General features: G+C 34.8%; 1 protein-coding gene and 1 long non-coding RNA gene across 5 annotated transcripts in view; both read left to right on the forward strand.

Annotated features, from left to right (window-relative positions):
• The window catches only part of LOC127702419 (kelch domain-containing protein 10-like), a 174,687-nt gene that overhangs the window by 64,845 nt on the left and 95,942 nt on the right, over window positions 1–13,900 (forward strand). The gene's annotated exons all lie outside the window — the stretch shown is intronic.
• On the forward strand, window positions 161–7,990 carry LOC127703219 (uncharacterized). The gene is made up of 3 exons (XR_007982825.1): window positions 161–194; window positions 1,847–4,052; window positions 7,936–7,990. It is a non-coding gene; the product is annotated as an uncharacterized LOC127703219 (long non-coding RNA).

Raw genomic sequence — 13,900 nt, forward strand, 5'->3', positions numbered from 1 at the left:
TGAAATTGTACTACAAGGTTCCATATCACAAAGGGAAAGCTGGAATTGAGTTTGGGGGTAATTGCCCAAAACGTTTAGGAATTAGGGGCCAAAAAGGGGCCAAGAATATGCATTTTTCTAGTTTCCAGACAATAACTTGTGTTCAAGTGTATGGATCTCTCTGAAATTGTACCACAAGGTTCCATATCACACAGGTAATGCTGGGATTGATTTTGGGGGTAATTGCCTCAAAATTTTAGGAATTAGGGGCAAAAAAAGGGTAAAAAAACAAGCATTTTTCTAGTTTCATGACAATAACTTGTGTGTAAGTGTTTGGATATTTCTGAAATTGTACTACAAGGTTCCATATCACAAAGGGAAAGCTGGAATTGAGTTTTGGGGGTAATTGCCCGAAATGATTAGGAATTGGGGGCCAAAAAGGGTCCAAAAAACACATTTTTCTAGTTTCCAGACAATAACTTGTGTTCAAGTGTATGGATCTCTCTGAAATTGTACTGCAAGGTACCATACCACAAAGGGAAGGCTGGGATTGAGTTTGGGGGTGATGAATCATAAGGGGGTTCAAAAAATTTGAGGGGGGGGATTTTTTTTTTTCCTTTTTTTTCTTTTTTTCCTTTTTTTTTTCTTTTAAAATTTTCCATTTTAAGTTGGTTATTTCTGATTTATATTTAAAAGCAAATAATAATGATATGGTAGGAGATACACACCAAACAGGATGTGTAAATTATTATATAATAAGTATTGTGCAATAGCAAGAAATTTTCAATTGCACAGTATTGCGCAATAGCAAGAAATCTTCAATTGCACAGTATTGCGCAATAGGAAGAAATATCCAATAGCACAATATTGCGCAATAGCAAGAAATTGTCAATTGTGCAGTATTGTGCAATAGCAAGAAATATTCAATTGCACAGTACTGTGCAAAAGAAGATACTTCGTATAAATTGCTTATTTCTTGACCAATTTCAATGGGGTTTTATTCTTGAATTCTTGGGGTTCTTTAATATGCTGAATCTAACCGTGTATTAAGTTTTTGGATTTTGGGACCCGTTTTTAAATTGGTCCACATTGAGGTCCAAAGGGTCCAAAATTAAATTTTGTTTGATTTCATCAAAAATTGAATTATTGGGGTTCTTTGATATGCCGAATCTAACTGTGTATTTAGATTCTTAATTTTTGGTTCCGTTTTCAAATTGGTCTACATTAAAAGGTCCAAAGGGTCCAAAATTAAACTAAGTTTGATTTTAACAAAAATTGAATTCTCAGGCTTCTTTGATATGCTGAATCTAAACATGTATTTAGATTTTTGATTATGGGCCCAGTTTTCAAGTTGGTCCAAATCGGGGTCCAAAATTAAACTTTGTTTGATTTCAACAAAAATTGAATATATGGGGTTCTTTGATATGCTGAATCTAACCATGTATTTAGATTTTTGATTTTTGGGCCCTGTTATCAACTTTGTCCACATTGAGGTCAAAAGGGTTCAAAATTAAACTTTGTTTGATTTCATGAAAAATTGAATTCTTGGGGTTCTTTGATATGCTGAATCTAACCATGTATTTAGATTTTGGATATTGGACCATAATAGGTGAATGTCCAATTTAAAATTTTTAAGTTCTTAGACCACATTCATTCTGTGTCAGAAACCTATGCTGTGTCAAATATTTAATCACAATCCAAATTCAGAGCTGTATCAAGCTTGAATGTTGTGTCCATACTTGCCCCAACTGTTCAGGGTTCGATCTCTGCGGTCGTATCAAGCATTTTATTGTAACTTCCAGACATAACTTGTGTGTAAGTGTATGGATCTCTCTGAAATTGTACCACAAGGTTCAATTTCACAAAGGAAATGCTGGGATTGATATTGGGGGTTATTGCCTCAAAATTTTAGGAATTAGGGGCAAAAAAGGGGCAAAAAACAAGCATTTTTCTAGTTTCATGACAATAACTTGTGTGTAAGGGTATGGATCTCTCTGACATTGTATCACAAGTTTCCATACCACAAAGGGAATGGTGGGATTGATTTTGAGGGTAATTGCCTCCAAATTTTAGGAATTAGGGGCCAAAAAGGGGCAAAAAACAAGCATTTTTCTAGTTTCATGACAATAACTTGTGTGTAAGTGTATGGATCTTTATGAAATTGTACTAAAAGGTTCCATATCACAAAGGGAAAGCTGGGTTTGAGTTTGGGGGTAATTGCCCTAAATGTTTAGGAATTTGGGGCCTAAAAGGGGCCAAAAAACAAGCATTTTTATACGCCCATCAAATTTTTTACGGGACGTATAATGTTATACAAATGTCCGGCGTCCGTCCGTCTGTCTGTCCGGCGTAAACATGTCGCACCGTAACTTGAGAATGACTTATCCAAATTTCATGAAACTTAACATAGTTGTTTCTTATGATGGTCAAACGATCTGTATACTTTTTGGTGAGAATAAGATTAAAACTTTTTGAGTTACGGGACTTAGTAACTAAAACAGGTGTGTGTTTTTTTTTACATGTCGCGCCGTATCTCAAAAACAATTTAAGATTATTGCTTAAAACTTTACACACTTCTTAGTTATATTAATCTTAAGATCTGTATACTTTTTGGTGATGATTCAAAATTTTATTTTAGAGATATTGAGTATTTTGTTAAAAAAGGGGGAGGGGTTTTTCACATGTCGCGCCATATCTCAAAAACAGTTTATGATTATTGCTTAAAACTTTACACACTTTTTAGTTATATTAACCTTAAGATCTGTATACTTTTTGGTGATGATTCAAAATTTTATTTTTGTGTTATTGAGTATTTTGTAAAAAAAGGGGGAGGGGTTTTTCACATGTCGCGCTGTATCTCTAAAACGATTTATGATTATTACTTAAAATTTTACACACTTCTTAGTTAAATTAATCTCAAGATCTGTATACTTTTTGGTTTTTATTCAAAATTTTATTTTAGAGATATTGAGTTTTTTGTAAAAAAAAAAGGGGGTTTTCGCATGTCACGCTGTAAGTCAGAAACTATTTATGCTTATTGCATAAAAATTCACACACAAGACGACGGGCGTATCATGCGCTCATGGCGCAGCTGTTTATTCTAGTTTCCAGACAATAACTTGTGTTCAAGTGTATGGATCTCTCTGAAATTGTACTGCAAGGTACCATACCACAAAGGGAAAGCTGGGATTGAGTTTGGGGGTGATGAATCATAAGGGGGTTCAAAAAATTGGGGGAGGGGGGGGATTTTTTTTTCTTTAAAATTTTCCATTTTAAATTGTTTTTTTCTGATTTATATATAAAAGCAAATAATAATGATATGGTAAGAATAGGTAAATTAAAATTTTTTAAGTTCTTAGACCACTTTCATTCTGTGTGAGAAACCTATGCTGTGTCAAATATTTAATTACAATCCAAATTCAGTGCTGTATCAAGCTTGAATGTTGTGTCCATACTTGCCCCAACTGTTCAGGGTTCGACCTCTGCGGTTGTATCAAGCTGCGCCCCAGCGGAGCATTTTATTGGCTTATATCTCAAAAACTAAATCTTTTAGAGCAAATGTGACATGGGGTAAAATTGTTTAATTGGTCAAGATCTATCGGCCCTGAAATTATCAGACGAATGGAACAACCCATTGTTGGGTTGCTGCCACCGAATTGGTAGTTTTAACAAAATTTTGCAGTTTTTATATGACCGCAAAAAAATTTTGCGGTCGTATATTGGTATGACGTTGGCGTCGATGTCGTCGTCCGAAGACACATTGGTTTTCGCACTCTAACTTTAGTTTAAGTGAATGGATCTCTTTGAAATTTTACCATAAGGTTCAATACCACAAAAGGAAGGTGGGGATTGATTTTGGGGGTTATGGTACCAACAGTTAAGGAATTAGGTGCCAAAAAGGGGCCAAAAATAAGCATTTTCTAGTTTCCAGACAATAACTGTGGAACGAAGTATGGATCTCTCTGAAATTATACTACAAGTTTCCATACCACAAAGGGATGGTTAGGATTTGCTTTGGGGGGTTAAGGCTCAAACCGTTTAGGAATTAGGGGCAAAAAAGGGGGAAAAACAAGGTTGTCCTGGTTAATGGACAAATACTTTAGTACAAAACATAATTTAAAGCAGTGTAAGGGAGATAAATCAAATACATCATTGAAATTATCTCCCTTACACTGCTTTTAAATTATGTATAAAGTAATGGTTAATGAAAAATTAAGATAATTAAAAACAGTGTAAGGGAGGTAATCCAAATACAAAGTTTTGGTTACTTCCCTTACACTGCTTTTAAATTATGTTGAAAGAAATGCATATTTATAAAGGAAGACCAGTAAAAATATCTGCAAATGTTGCATCTTTTTTTTTTACAAAAAAATCCATATGAAAGATTTGACACTATATTTTAAATTCTATTATAAAATAGATTAAGTTAGCACTATGGTAAATTTAAATAGGTAATTATGGTTGCAAACTCCATTGGAAATTTGAATTGAGATTATGACCATATCTTGAGGGAAAGAATTTTTTGGGGGAAAAAAGGGGGGTGGGGGGGGGGTAAAAAGAAATTGTGGGGGTCAGTTTTTCTCATTTCAGATTTCAGAAATTAAAAAGAATTATTCTTCAAATATTATTTTTTTTTCAAATTTCAAATATTGGAAAATTTCAAGAAGTAATCTTTAATTGCACAGTATGGCGCATTAGATTTGTAAAATCTTTGATCACATTTATTTATTTGTTATGCCAAATCTAACCATGTATTTAGATTTTTAATTTTGGGTCCAGTTTTCAAATTGGTCTACATTAAGGTCCAAAGGGTCCAAAATTAAACTTTGATTGATTTTCACAAAAATTGAATATATGGGGTTCTTTGATATGCTGAATCTAAACATGTATTTAGATTTTTGATTTTTGGCCCAGTTTTCAAGTTAGTCCAAATTGGGGTCCAAAATTAAACTTTGTTTGATTTCAACAAAAATTGAATATATGGGGTTCTTTGATATGCTGAATCTAACCATGTATTTAGATTTTTTATTTGTGGACCCCGCTATCAAATTGGTTCATATTGAGGTCAAAAGGGTCCAAAATTAAACTTCGTTTGATTTCATCAAAAATTGAATTATTGGGGTTCTTTGATATGCCAAATCTAACCATGTATTTAGATTTTTAATTTTGGGTCCTGTTTTTTAAATTGGTCTACATTAAGGTCGAAAGGGTCCAAAATTAAACTTAGTTTGATTTGAACTAAAATTGAATTCTTTGGGTTCTTTGATATGCTGAATCTAAACATGTGTTTAGATTTTTGATTATGTGCCCAGTTTTCAAGTTGGGGTCCAAAATTAAACTTTGTTTGATTTCAACAAAAATTGAATATATGGGGTTCTTTGATATGCTGAATCTAAACATGTATTTAGATTTTAGATTTTTGGCCCAGTTTTCAAGTTGGTCCAAATTGTGGTCCAAAATTAAACTTTGTTTGATTTCAACAAAAATTAATATATGGGGTTCTTTGATATGTTGAATCTAACCATGTATTTAGATTTTTTATTTGTGGACCCCGCCATCAAATTGGTTCATATTGAGGTCAAAAGTGTCCAAAATTAAACTTTGTTTGATTTCATCAAAAATTGAATTATTGGGGTTCTTTGATATGCCAAATCTAACCGTGTTTTTAGATTTTTAATTTATGGTCCGGTTTTTTTAAATTGGTCTTCATTAAGGTCCAAAGGGTCCAAAATTAAACTTAGTTTGATTTTTAACAAAAATTGAATTCTTTGGGTTCTTTGATATGCTGAATCTAAACATGTGTTTAGAGTTTTGATTATGGGCCCAGTTTTCAAGTTGGTCCAAGTTGGGGTCCAAAATTAAACTTTTTTTGATTTCAACAAAAATTGAATATATGGGGTTCTTTGATATGCTGAATCTAATCATGTATTTAGATTTTTAATTTTGGGTCCCGTTTTTTCAATTGGTCTACATTAAGGTCCAAAGGGTCCAAAATTAAACTTAGTTTGATGTTAACAAAAATTGAATTCTTGGGGTTCTTTGATATGCTGAATCTAAACATGTGTTTAGATTTTTGATTATGGGCCCAGTTTTCAAGTTTGTCCAAGTTGGGGTCCAAAATTAAACTTTGTTTGATTTCAACAAAAAATGAATATATGGGGTTCTTTGATATGCTGAATCTAACCATGTATTTTGATTTTGGACATTGGACCATAATAGGTAAATTAAAAAAATTCAAGTTCTTAGACCACATTCTTTCTGTGTCAGAAACCTATGCTGAGTGAAATATTTAATCACAATCCAAATTCAGAGCTGTATCAAACTTGAATGTTGTGTCCATACTTGCCCCAACTGTTCAGGGTTCGACCTCTGCGGTCGTATCAAGCTGCGCCCAGTGAAGCATTTTATTTTTCTTTAAAATTTTTCATTTTAAATTGGTTATTTCTGATTTATATATAAAAAAAAATAATATTGATATGGTTTGAATAGGTAAATTAAAATTTTATAAGTTCTTAGACCACATTCATTCTGTGTCAGAAACCTATGCTGTGTCAAATATTTAATCACAATCCAAATTCAGTGTGTATCAAGCTTGAATGTTGTGTCCATATTTGCCCCAACTGTTCAGGGTTCGACCTCTGCGGTCGTATCAGGCTGCGCTCAGGGAAGCATTTTATTTGTTATTATTTTGAATATTATTATAGATATATATAAACTGTAAGCAGCAATAATGTTCAGCAAAGTAAGATCTACTAAAAAGTTAATATGACCAAAATTGTCAATTGACCCCTTAAGGAGTTATTGCCCTTTAAAGACAATTTTACACAATTTGTTCATCAAGTTTGCTAACATTTAAAAATCTTCTCCTCTGAAATACAGGTGAGCGATTCAGGCTCTTGAGAGCCTCTTGTTTTTAATTGCTTGCCTTTGAACCATAAGAAACAAAATTAAAACATCTCAACTATTTCCTTTCATTTTGAGCTCACCTGGCCCGAAGGGCCAAGTGAGCTTTTCTCATCACTTGGCGTCGGTCGTCCCTGGTCGTCGTCGTCCGTCGTCTTTAGCTTTCTACAAAAATCTTCTCCTCTGAAACCACTAGGCTAAATTTAACCAATCTTGTCCACAATCATCATTAGGGTATCTAGTTTAAAAAATGTGTCCAATGAACCTGCCAACCAACCAAGATGGCCGCCATGGCTAAAAATAGAATATAGGGGTAAAATGTAGATTTTGGCTTATATCTCTGAAACCAAAGCATTTAGAGTAAATCTGACATAGGGTAAAACTGATTATCAGGTCAAGATCTATCTGCCCTGAAATTTTCAGACAAATCTGACAACCTGTTGTTGGGTTGCTGCCCACGAATTGGTAATTTTAAGGAAATTTTGCAGTTTTTGGTTATTATCTTGAATATTATTATAGATAGAGATAAACTGTAAACAGCAATAATGTTGACAGGTGGCAAAAATGTTCATCCGATTTAGATTTATCTGCCCTGAAATTTTCAGACGAATCCGACAACCCATTGTTGGGTTGCTGCCCCTGAGTTAGTAATTTTACAAAAATTTTGCAGTTTTTTGTTATTATCTTAGATATCATTATAATATGTAATATCAAATACTATTAATTATGATTTTAACCTTATTTTACATGATTTCCAAAGCATCAGTAAATACAGGTGAGCGACACAGGCTCTTGAGAGCCTCTAGTTTGTTTAAGAAAACGTCAAAAATCATCATTTTTATACGACTGCAAAATTTTTGCGGTCGTATATTGGTATGACGTTGGCGTATTCGAAGACACATTGGTTTCCGCACAATAACTTTAGTTTAAGTGAATGGATCTCTACGAAATTTTACCATAAGGTTTAATACCACAAAAGGAAGGTTGGGATTGATTTTGGAGGTTATGGTACCAACAGTTAAGGAATTAGGGGCAAAAAAGGGGGAAAACAAGGGTGTCCTGGTTAATGGACAAATACTTTAGTACAAAACATAATTTAAAGCAGTGTAGGGAGGTAATTCAAATACATCATTATGGGGGGGGGGGGGGGGGGGGGGGTAATACGCAACAGCAAAGTGTATTGCACAAAAGCAAAAAATTTAATATAAATTCAAATCATATTAACAATTCTAAGTTCTTTGACTACAGTTATTCTGTGTCAGAAGCCTTTTATGTGTCAAATATTTAATTACAATCCAAATTCAGACCTGTATTAAGCGCGAATATTGCGTCCATTTTTGCCCCAACTGTTTAGGGTTGGACCTCTGCGGTCGTATCCAGCGGCGCACGGCGAAGCAATTTATTATCTTTGTTTACACATTTAAAAAGATCACCAGCATAGAACATTCTCTCACAGAACAACCTTACCCACAGTGATTATTTGGGAAAAAGAACTACCACCTCATACTGTATCCAAAAGCAAGGGTCACATAAATATATATATAATTATGGTCACACAGACTTCTGCAGTCTCGTAGGAAGCCCTTTTTTGGAGAGAGTGTCTAACAATTTTATACACAGTCATGTCGGATTGTCATGCAAACACTGATTAAATTCATTGTCGAGCATTCATACTTTCTAGCCCTTTCTTTTTTTCAGTTGTACCTACCTTTCAACCCTCTGTGTCCACAAAACCTGCCAAATAGATTTGCTGATAGATATTTTATAGTCCTAAATGTGACTGAAATATTTGTCACTGGACTAAGAAAACAACTTCTAATTTATACTTCCTACAGCCTATAGGGAGTTTGAATTTCTGTATGATTTATTCACCAGCCATCAGATCTTTTGGTCATCAGAGTTACTAGTACATCAATTTTCAATATCATTATTAGTATCTCTTTCTGCAAATATTAAGTCAAAATTCAATGAAAAATACACTAGTCTACACTATCCCTTGAAAAATCTATGTCTATCAATATTAAAATCAATAATGAATATAGGAAAAAGAGGATGTAAAAACAATGCAATTGAAATATTAAATAAACTGCTTCGCTGAGCGCAGCTGGATACGCCCGCAGAGGTCCAACCCTCAACAGTTGGGGCAAAAATGGACTCAATATTCAAGCTTGATACAGGTCTGAATTTGGATTGTAATTAAATATTTGACATATTATAGGTTTCTGAATAAATGTAGTCAAAGAACTTGAAATTGGTTATATGAATTGAATTTATATTCAATTAAAGATTTCTTGCTGTTGTGCAATACACTGTGCTGTTGCGCAATACTTAGTAAATCTGTTATCAGACTATAAACAAATGAAGTTCAATTAATTCTCAATGTCATATTAGAAATTTATGAAAATGTAAAGGGAGCTAATACATCAATAGATATAAACAATTCACCAAAGTTTCATGAGAATTGCTGACAGCATTTTTGAGTTATTGTCCGAAAACTGGAAAATCCCCCCTTTTTAGCTCACCTGGACCGAAGGGCCAAGTGAGCTTTTCTCATCACTTGGCGTCCATTCGTCCGTCGTCCGTCGTCGTCGTTAACTTTTTACATTTTGAACTTCATCTAGAGAACCACTGAATGTAATGAAACCAAACATGGCATGAATGTTCCTTATGAAGTGCTGACCAAGTGTTGTAACTTTGTAGCCGATCCATCATCCAAGATGGCTGCAAGAGGGGGACTTAGTTTAACATAGGATCCTATGGGAAATACATACAATTGTCTTCTTTTAGAGAACCACTGAATGGAATGAAACCAAACATGGCATGAATGTTCCTTATGAGGTGCTGACCAAGTGTTGTTCCTTTGAAGCCAATCCTTCATCGAAGATGGCCGCCAGCGGGGACTTAGTTTAACATAGGACCCTATGGGAAATACATACAAATGTCTTCTTTTAGAGAACCACTGAATGGAATGAAATGAAACATGGCATGAATGTTCCTTATGAGGTGCTGACCAAGTGTTGTTACTTTGAAGCCAATCCATCATCCAAGATGGCCGCCAGCGGGGGACTTAGTTTAACATAGGATCCTATGGGAAATACATACAAATGTCTTCTTTTAGAGAACCACTGAATGGAATAAAACCAAACATGGCATGAATGTTCCTTATGAGGTGCTGACCAAGTGTTGTTACTTTGAAGCCGATTCATCATCCAAGATGGCCGCCAGCGGGGGACTTAGTTTAACATAGGACCATATGGGAAATACATACAAATGTCTTCTTTTAGAGAACCACTGAATGGAATGAAACCAAACATGGCATGAATGTTCCTTATGAAGTGCTGACCAAGTGTTGTTACCTTGAAGCCGATCCATCATCCAAGATGGCCGCCAGCGGGGAACTTAGTTTAACATTAGGACCCTATGGGAAATACATACAAATGTCTTCTTTTAGAGAACCACTGAATGGAATGAAACGAAACATGGCATAAATGTTCCTTATGAGGGTCTGACCAAGTGTTGTTACTTTGAAGCCGATCCATCATCCAAGATGGCCGCCAGTGGAGGACTTAGTTTAACATATAGGACCCTATGGGAAATATTTACAAATGTCCTCTTTTAGAGAACTAATGAATGGAATGAAACCAAACATGGCATGCATGTTCCTTTTGAGGTACTGACAAAGTGTTGTTACTATGAAGCCGATCCATAATCCAAGATGGCCACCAGCGGGGGACTGAGTTTAACATTAGGACCCTAAGGGAAATACATACAAATGTCTTCTTTTAGAGAACCACTGAATGGAATGAAACCAAACATGGCATGAATGTTCCTTATGAGGTGCTGACCAAGTGTTGTTACTTTGAAGCCGATCCATCATCCAAGATGGCTGCCAGCGGGGGGACTTAGTTTAACATAGGACCCTATGGGAAATACATACAAATGTCTTCTTTTAGAGAACCACTGAATGGAATGAAACCAAACATGGCATGAATGTTCCTTATGAGGTGCTGACTAAGTGTTGTTACTTTGAAGCTGATCCATCATCCAAGATGGCCGCCAGCGGGGAACTTAGTTTAACATAGGACCCTATGGGAAATACATACAAATGTCTTCTTTTAGAGAACCACTGAATGGAATGAAAGGAAACATGGCATGAATGTTCCTTATGAGGGTCTGACCAAGTGTTGTTTCTTTGATGCTGATCCATCATCCAAGATGGCTGCCAGTGGAGGACTTAGTTTAACATATAGGACCCTATGGGAAATACATACAAATGTCTTCTTTTAGAGAACCACTGAACGGAATGAAACCAAACATGGCATGAATGTTCCTTATGAAGTGCTGACCAAGTGTTGTTACTTTGAAGCCGATCCATCATCCAAGATGGCTGCCAGCTGGGGACAATGTTTAACAAAGGACCCTATGGATAATACATACAAATGTCTTCTTTTAGAGAACCACGTACTGAATATATTGAAACCAAACATGGCATGAATGTTCCTTATGAGGTGCTGACTAAGTGTTGTTACTTTGAAGCTGATCTTTCATCCACGATGGCCGCCAGCGGGGGGACTTCCTTTAACATAAGACCCTATAGGAAATACATACAAATGCTTCTTCTAGAGGTGCACTGAATGGAATGAAACCAAACATGGCATAAATGTTTTGTTATGAAGTGCTGATGAAGTGTTGCTACTTTGTTGCTGATTTACTGTTCAAGATGGCCACCAGGATTTTTTATTAAATTACAGGACCAATATTAAACAAAATTTGACCTCACTCATTATTAGGGTATCTGTTATGATTTTAATCTATTTTTACATGATTTCCTAAATCAAAGTAGAATCAGGTGAGCGACACAGGCTCTTGAGAGCCTCTTAGTTGCCTATTGTCTTGAAAACTATAATAGATAGAAACTTTATATACCAAAAACGATCAGCAAGACAAGATCTATTAATAAGTTCACATGGTTTTGTCTGTTTCTCAGATCCTATAAGCAAAAGGGCCACTATATTTTGTACATGTCTGTCTGGCAGGTTTCATCTGACCTTGACCTCATTGTCATGGATTTATCAAAGGACCACATCAAAAGTTCATTGTAAGATCAAAAACTAGATTTCCCCCCCTTTTGTATCTGAACTTGGAAAATATTGATTAACCTGCAGGTGTCAGACTACCAATTCACCCACTTCAATTTAGAACATGTGTAAAAGTAGCCTTTCCCTGACAAAAAAATAGTGCTTTTAATGTCATTGTTTATAGCTGCTAGGGGGGACTAACTTTGCATGCCTGACCCAAGGGACAAGGGGTCAGTCTATAAATAGACTTACGACAGACAAGTGGCAAAGTTAATACTCTAAAACGTTTAATAATTTAATAAATAACAATATATGCCAAAGATAATTCCAAATAATTAAAACAAACGCACTAAAGAATTTAAATGTCACTGTTCTTAAGAATTGTCTAATCACTTTTGTAGAATCACTAGCTGGAATTGTCCGAAATAGGAATTTGCAGAATAACTGATTTTAAGGCTGAGAATGTCTGAATCACTAATATGGAAATGTTCTGATCGATGAGTAGGTTGGTTGATTTGAATTGTCCAAAGTTGTTTAGATGTTAGAGTCACTTAGTTGAAACGGTATCTTGAGTTGAAGGTCTTGAGCCGTTGAGCTGTTAGTCTGTCCCATGTTGTCTGGTGGAGGCGTACAATGAATCCAGTTGATTGGTGGCCAATCTTGTTATAACTGAAAATTGATTGCATAGCCAAGACTGGATACAGACGCTACTCTGTAGGTTCACTCCAAACTCCTTCCACACTGTTGTTAACTGTAACTTTCCACACTGTTGTTAACTGTAACTGTACCAGTTGTTGTATAGTTAAGTTGAGTCTGTTCCAGTTGTTGGGTCTTAAAACACATCCTTGATAGCTAATGAATATCCTGAGTTGCCGCGCCGGTTAGATACTGAAGAGCGAACTGTTTGGTCACAGTTGTGAAGCTGACTTCTTTTCTCCTACTTGGCTTGTAGGTACTCTGTTCCTGGAATTCACTTACTGTCGTTACTGGATGGTCATCTAAGTGACTATGATGTTACTTGTCCCTACATGCTGATTTTCTGGTGACTCTGTAGTGACTTTTTCCCTACTGTAACTGTGACTGTGACTAATAGTGAAGTATCAAAATTTCTACGAACTATTCATACCAAAACTGAAAAGAACTCAAGCTGAGACATAAATTTCAAATTAATTCGAGTAATAATGATTTTGTATATAAAATGCCAAATGTAAAAATATGAATAGTGAAATTAAGATCAAATGCAATTAAAGGATTAAACTCTAATTATCAAATGACATCTGTCTACCTAATTACTAAATTAACAATAACTATGAAAAAGAGAAATACTCAAAGACATGTGTGACATATACAAATGTTTCTAATTAGCCATAGGTAATTTAATTAAAGTACCATTAAATTAGAAAACTGAAAAATAAACTTAATTCCTTAATAAAGCAAACTTTTGAATATGAACAAATAATTCTAAAATTATCTAACATACAGAAAAATGTATATGAAATACTTAAAAATACTTTAAAAACACTGGGAGGAAAATGCACCTATGACATATATATAGACCAATTTGAGCCAAAATTTACTTGTCCATGAGTTTACATTAAGGATTGAGGATTAATGTACTCCATATTATGCTTATTTAAGATTTCCAGAAAACCAGAGGTTATCTTTAGTCACAGTTTAGTTATGACCGGTGGTGTTTCATTACAAGATTTTAAACATTGGTTGAAAATTAGCATGTACAAAGGTGATACATGTACAATTCAGAATATAATTGATTTCTATGAAGTTAAACTTAAGGTAAAATATTTAGAAAGCTGTGAAAATTTAAATATTTGGTTGATTATATAGGGGTTTTGAATTGGTCATCAGACACCTTTAAAGCGAAAATCAGTGAAACCAAAAAATCAGAAAACAATTGATTTTTAGCTCCTTTGGGCCAAGTG

Source organism: Mytilus californianus, unplaced genomic scaffold, assembly GCF_021869535.1.
Source record: "Mytilus californianus isolate M0D057914Y unplaced genomic scaffold, xbMytCali1.0.p SCAF_1, whole genome shotgun sequence".
In the NCBI taxonomy this organism is placed as follows: domain Eukaryota; kingdom Metazoa; phylum Mollusca; class Bivalvia; order Mytilida; family Mytilidae; genus Mytilus; species Mytilus californianus.